Here is a 7,500-nt window from a genome sequence, read left to right as displayed (position 1 = left end):
TGTGCTACTACCTGTTGGCTCTCGTAAGTATTCCAGCTGTGATTGAATCTAAACCAGTATGTAATAATCTTTTCAATGCAACAGTATAAGTCTGCTACGAGCCTAGGAGGCCCGGCGCTTATCTCCGGTTTCTGTTGCATGAAGCGACTAGGAGTATTTCTACTCCCCCCTGGATGGGATGTTAGTCCATCGCAGGGTTACCCCCAGCATTAAATTCACCGGTACCTATTTATACACCTGGGTGAAGAGAGGCACCGTGAGAGTAAAGTGTCTTGCCCAAGAACACAACAAAATGTCCCCGGCCAGGACCCGAACCCGGACCACTCGATCCGGAGTCGAGCGCACTAACCATGAGGCCACTGCGCCTTCCACAATGCAACAGTAGTTGACCACAAATTGGTATGTACATTTCCTTTTTTACCAAAGCACCGTTCCTGAGCCGATTTCTCGTATTTTTCATTATTATTTTAAGCGAGGTGGGTTTGTGGGATTGGGCTCCTTTTACTGCCCATCAACACTTTCGCACTAAGAAGTGGGAATTAATGGATGGCACAGAGGAAAGCAAAAAAGTTAGCTATAGTGGGCAAAAGCATTTAAGTCCTCGCTTGGACCATCATGATGGACGCCAGACTAGCATTATTTTCTGTTGCAAAATAGGGTAACTCCGAGGTACTCTTTAACTTGCAGGAGTTGGTATTCTTGCAGAAAAGACTCTGAAAACACATTATTATTGTTGTTTCCATTTTGTGGTGGCCATATGTAAACAATGTAGAACAAGACTGCGTGTTCAGTATGGGTTAGATGAGATGGCTTTCTCCTTTCCTGCACCAGAGGATAGACCAGAGGCAGAAGTTCAGGAGGTCGCCACAGCAACTGCTTCAAGACAAGAGGAAACCTCAGAGGTGAGTGATCCTGTGGTCAATGGGCACTCATTGTTGTCTACAACAATGACGATCTAGACATCTCCCCCTCCATTTCCTATATTCTATCAGCAGGAGGACTTACTTTCTCATTTACCTGGTCAGCTGAGCATTGCAAAGACATAGGCAAGTTTTAACACTCCTGAACGAAGTCAGGAGATCGCCTCAGCATCTCCTTCAAGACAAGAAGAAGCGTTCGTGGTAAGTAGTGGTGTGGTCAATAAATTTTTAGAGCACTTTCGTTGTTGTATGGAATATTGAAAACCTAAACATCTTCTCCTCCGTTTCCTCTTCTATTAGGAGGATGACTTGCTTTCTCATTCCCAGTCAGAGGCAAGTTTTTTCACTCCTTCCAGTACCAGTAGCAGCACGTCATCTGAAATTGAATTGCATAATCGGCTTGGACTGCAGAGAACGCAGTTGAATGACTGTTTAAGAAAGTGAAACATTGAATAGGTTAGCGCGTATAAGAAAAAATGGCAAGACGCAAGTTTGCGAACAAGACGAAAACGTGTTTCGAAGGCCAAAGATTTGGCCGTGGCAGCATTAAATGTGATTGCACCTGGTGATGCTGGCCATTTGAAAAGGCACTGGGGACAATCAAAGATTCACAAAAAGGAAAAAATGTTCCGTGATGCGCGCGCTTGCTGAAACGTACTACAATGCGCCATGCTGGGAAACTCGCCGGCAAATTCTGTCTGTTATGGCGGACTTGACCAATTTAGAAAGAATTCAGGCTTACATCCTAAAGTCACCGAGTTCCCGCTGAAAGAGACCAGAAAGCATAAACTGCAATACGGACGAGGTGTGCCGTCACCCTTGGAGAAACCTCATTGTCAAGCAGTATTGTATCAACAATACTGCAACGAAACGGGTGTTAAACTTTTCGGATCATCGACGATGCTGCGTAACTTGAACTCTTGCAGTGCAACAGTGAGAAAGAACTTACAAGGGTTGGACTACAGAGCAGCAGAAGGCGCAAAAGGGTTTGATGACTTGATTTTCGTTTTGGATCGCCTTGGACAACTGGATTTTGAAGCAGAATTTGTCACTGGATGTCAGAAAAGTTCAAAAAAAAGGAAAACAGTACATCAAGTCTGAATATAAGGTTAGTTTAAGAACATTTGAAAACAAATTGTGCATTATTTCATTGTAAAACCATGACATTAACCGACGAGTTTTCTGGAAATGGCTGGTGACCAGGAATTAATTGGAAACTCCCATATTATAGGATGATCTTTCATCAACTGATTGAGTCTGAACGTACAGAACTTGTTTCTGCCCCATGCTCTCCCAACTAGTCAATAACAATTTCTATAAAGCACTTTTCTTTTACTGACATATATAAGCTGACTATAACGGTTTTCGTATTTTTTTATGAAGTCCTTTCCAAATGAGCTTCTTGCCAAGGAAGGCCTTTGGTGCCACGACTCATACCCAAATCTCCACCTTAACCTTAGGTTCACGTCTCACAGCCCTTAAACATTGCCAATCATTGCAGATCTAGAATTTATGCACTAAGTGACGGAAAAGAAGGTGCATTTAGCGGAAAATGTAGTCATTTAAATGACCAGTACTGTATGCAGTGCGAGAACCTCAAAAATGTTCTTTAAAAAATTGGCTGATGTTTGCTAAACTGTGAAATTAATCAAGAGGAACTAGATGACCTGAGCTATACCTTTCGCCAACCTGCTCAATGCATTTATTCATGACAAGCCCACTAGTTGCTTAGTGTAAGAAAAGATGAGACAAGAACCAGTATACTTAGCACTTTAGATGAGAAGTCCGTGCATATTATCTAAGACTGTGTTATGAAGTTTTTCCCCAGAGATACCGAGAGTCGCAGACTGATTGGTTCACTTGTTCTATGGAAAATTTAAGCTGGTTCCCGACAGAAAGACACTTTTGGACAGGGCGAAAATTTTGGACCATGAAAAATTGCAAATTGCAAACGCTCCTCTGCCTATACAAGGCGCTATGTTGTCATCTTCCACATTCACTAAGGTTCTAAAGCAAGGATGGGCCCTGAAGTCTAGCAAGATATCAACACCCTTCAGTGAGGCCCAAAAGAATTATTTAAAGAAAAAAATTGCAATCGGAGAAGAGCCTGGCCTTGAGCTTGATGCAATTACGGTTGCCAATGACATGCGGTATGCACGAAACAACGACGGGGGGAAACTGTTCACTGTGAACAAATTCCTGACGATACAGCAAGTGCAGTCGTTTCTCTTTTTCCAGAAGGGTGTCCGAAAAAAACAGCTGCAGGCCTAGGATCATGATCCAGACGGAGATCTAGATCAGGATGAGGACAGAATGGCAGCGGAGGAAGAGAGATCGCAATCAATAACGTTAGTTCAGTTGTTTTGGAAGAGGTGGCCTTGAAACATCAAATTGTCTACGACACATTCAGTTTATGTGACATGCACAGGTCTAGCAAACCGAGGCAATTGAGTTTAGCAGTGCTCCGCGCTATTTGCGAGTACTTTGACATTGATACAAGAGACATCAAAGGAAGAAGGAAAGCACGATGTATCTTTATTAGAAGCGCTGATTGGAAGTTGCGAATGTTGTGCTGAAAAACGTTAACGCTCGTCAGTCCAGCTGTATTTTTGTGATACAGTATTTTGGGGTGATTCCCTGGTAACCTTTTTTTTTCAGACTTTCTGTGAATGTCCCCTGCATTATAGTAGGTAAAAAAAAAAGTAGGTCGCTGTGCTCCTTTGGGCGATGTCTGGCTGGCTAAAGTTACTCAAAGCTGCTGCTATCAAGGACATGTTCCTTCCATTGGCTCACGTTACCTTTTTCGGGAAAAATAAGGATAACTTTGGCGCAATTCGTTAAGTAACAAAAAAGGTGTACTACGAGTTAGGGCTACGAATGCTGTTTTCGCTCTAACTTTTTTTCTTTAAATGGTTCAAGAAATTATGCACGGTTTAGTTGCACAGTGCAATACTGCGAAAGCACCTTAAATCACATCTTAAATCATGACCTTGCTCAAAGTTATACATTTCTTTTAACAGGGTGGGAAATTTCCTGAAAAGCGTTTATCTCAAAGTAACCTTTCGGAAGAAAAACTGAACGGAACAGTTTAATTAGGATCTCATTAATCGATTACCCTAAATTCAATCCACAAGAACCCAATTCGCGTTGGCTGTTTGATTACATAAAGGGAAAAGTGAATGGACTAGTGTGAGAGTGAGACACCATCTTCGGGAACAGTTGTACAGCTCATGAATCTGGTCACACAAACGGTTGAACACTTCCGCAACATAAGAAAATGGTTGAAGTGGACTGGAGACGAATCACTCCATTTGTTGTCACGCTTTGTCCCATCGATCAGCCATTTAACGGGGAAATCCAAGGTAAGCCAGACTGTGTAAATCGCGACTCCTATCAACTATATTGCCCTTCCGGAATAAAACTAGAAGCCGTTGATAAAAGGCTGATACCTCCATGCCTATCACAAGACGGTAAAATTGTTTGCCACGGAAAACGGAAACAAACCTTGCATCGATTGTTGCATGTGGTAAGGTCCAACTTAGCCCTTTCGAAGCTCGGGAAAATACAATGTTTGCCTCGTATATTTCTCTAACAAAAGAAAATGCTAAAAATTAAGAACTCGGTTATGCATGGAAAATTGATTCACTGCCGGATTTTTTTTAATTGAATATATTAATCTACGCAATTTGAAAAATTCAGGCTTCTCCACGCAATTGCTAAAATTGCGTCCACAACTGCGAGTATCATAGCTTTATTTGATTTCATATCCGCAGTTCAGTATATGATTTATTCCATATATCATTTCGTTCATTGATTCATTCCTCACGGGAAAATTAGAACCCACAAATGACCAGCTCTTAACGTGAGTGGCTTCATAGCTCAGTTGGTCAGAGCGTTGCACCGGTATCGCCAAGTCACGGGTTCAAGCCCCGTTGAAGGCCTGAATTTTTCAGGCTTCTCTACGCAATTGCTAAAATTGCATCCATAACTACGAGGATCATAGCTTTACTTGATTTCATATCCCCAGTTCAGTACATGATTTATTTCATATATCATTTCGTTCAGAGTGTTGTATATCTGTCAAAGCAGCTTAACACTGAGGTTATCAGGTATTGCCATGTCAGGAAACCCTAATTCACTTGTTCTGGGATTGTCCTGTTACAAATGTTTTTTGGAAAAACATACAAAATCTTCTGATTTCAGTTAACCTGATCCAACCTCTCACGTTCTATGGAAAACTGTGTGTTTAGGTCTTTATGAGGAAAAAAGGAGAAATTTTAGTTAACCACTGCCTACTTCTAGCTAGGTACTATATCTTTTACTGTAAGTACAATAATACTAAACCTTCAATATTAGAATACCTTTATCAGATTAAAGGTAATTTACAGTTAGAAAAACAAATTTCAGCCACAATAGCAAGGCAAAGAGCATTCGACAAGAAGTGGCATAAAATAATTCAGTCGCTGTGACTGTTTGAATGTTTTCTCCTTTTTATTTCTCCCCTCTGTTTTTCTAGCTATTGTCATGTAATTTTGTTAACTAATCCGATCTGCCCCCCCCCCCCTATTGACAAGCAATTAGGTACCCCCTTATCCATTATTGTGAGGCAATATTGTAATCTGTTTGTAACGTTTTTCTTTTTTTAAGTATGTTAGTTAAGTGTTGTATTACCTTGTTGCTGTATTAAATATTAAAAAAAGAAAAGAAAAATGTATTTCCGCGTAACGTGTCACGAAGTGTTCTCACCTTATTTTGGAGTATATGTCACAGGTTGAATTAAAATTCAGGTTAATTTTGATTTCAACCTACAATCCTAGACAAAACGGTTGGGAAGGTTAGAACTTTTAAAGTCTTCATTGCTTCTCTCCCCTACCCCCTCCTTCAATGTTGAGCAAACCTGAATGGTTTCAGTGGGAAATTGTTGACTTACCTTCCAACATTGAATAGGGAGGAGGGGGGCTATGTAAGAGAAAGTGAAACTATTTCTTTTGAGCTTTAACAGAAGCAGGTTGAAAAACAGCTCTGGTGTGGTTCATTTGCATAACCTTCCCAACTACTTTTGTCTATGATTATCTGAAAATTCTGGGTGTGGTCTTAAATTGGAAAGACGACTTTTTTCTTAGCGTTTACAGTTCCTTCGAAAAACAAACACAATTAGCGCTTGCTTTAACATTTAACTGCTTTTTGTCATGTTATCATGAATTTTAGGCGTTAATCTTGTTAAAAATAAGGTAAGTTTTTAACTTTCATACCTGTGTTAGGACGTCATGTTGCATTAGTGTCTCAATGGTATTAAATTGTAGAGCAAATAACATGATGAAACGTCCTTCGTAAATGAACAGAAAGGGGAGGAGACTAGATGATAGTTAATTAAAGCCAAAAAGCTGGTCTTGAAAGGTCAAACGAGTTCACGGACTAAACTCTTACAATGGCGGACGTCAGTTGCACTTTGCCAAGTTGAGAGCAGCGCCTTTTGCCTTTTAAAAACGTCGTGTGCATTTCAAACAGAGTCACATTAAATAAGTAAATTAACAGTGATTACTTTTTTTGCAACAGTAGCGTGAGTAGGATGGCCTGTCAATCATTGACCTATTTTAGGAACAGTAAACATGTTTGTGAACATTATTCCATGTCATTACTCCATAAGAAAATGCGAAATATATGCCCAATGAATGTGATATTTTGCAACAATAACGTAGTTATATGTAAAGCATACTGGAATACGTACAATGTATTTCTGATTATGGACAACCTCCTTCAATGTTGAGCAAAACTGAATGGTTTCAGTGGGAAATTGTTGACTTACCTTCCAACATTGAATCATCGGGGGGGAGGGGGCTATGTAAGAGAAAGTGAAACTATTTCTTTTGAGCTTTAACAGAAGCGGGTTGAAAAACAGATCTGGTGTGGTTCATTTCATAACCTTCCCAACTACTTTTGTCTATGATTGCAATCCTAGACAAAACTGTTGGGAAGGTTAGCACATTTAAAGTCTTCATTGCTTCTCTCCCCTACCCCCTCCTTCAATGTTGAGCAAAACTGAATGGTTTCAGTGGGAATTTGTTGACTTACCTTCCAACATTGAATAGGGGGGAGGGGGGCTATGTAAGAGAAAGTGAAACTATTTCTTTTGAGCTTTAACAGAAGCAGGTTCAAATACAACTCTGGTGTGGTTCATTTACATAACCTTCCCAGCTACTTTTGTCTGTGATTGTAGGTTGATTTTTTCAATCGAAGTTATTATGAACTGTCCAAAAAGAGTTTTCCCTTTTTTGGGCGATGTAAAAAAAAACAAAAAAAAGAAAACGGGCCACTGAGTACCATTAAGTATAAAAATGCATGCAATTTATACGTTGCTGTGAAAATATTTTTTTCCCAAACTGGATTAAATAGTCGTAAAGGATATTTTAAAAAGATCCAAGGTGAATTTCGATGATCCCGAAGAAAGCATTGAGGCATTTCCTAATTTGTGTTTGTACTTGACATTTCTGTCACCTGTACTTGCTCCGCTAGTCTTTAAGTGTATATGACACATTTTTTTTTATTTGCTCGATAAAATCTCCATAATGCACTGATAAGT

Source organism: Montipora capricornis, chromosome 9 (assembly GCF_036669925.1).
Source record: "Montipora capricornis isolate CH-2021 chromosome 9, ASM3666992v2, whole genome shotgun sequence".
NCBI lineage: Eukaryota > Metazoa > Cnidaria > Anthozoa > Scleractinia > Acroporidae > Montipora > Montipora capricornis.
The sequence above is the reverse complement of the archived record's forward strand: the minus strand, read 5'-3'. Positions refer to the sequence as shown.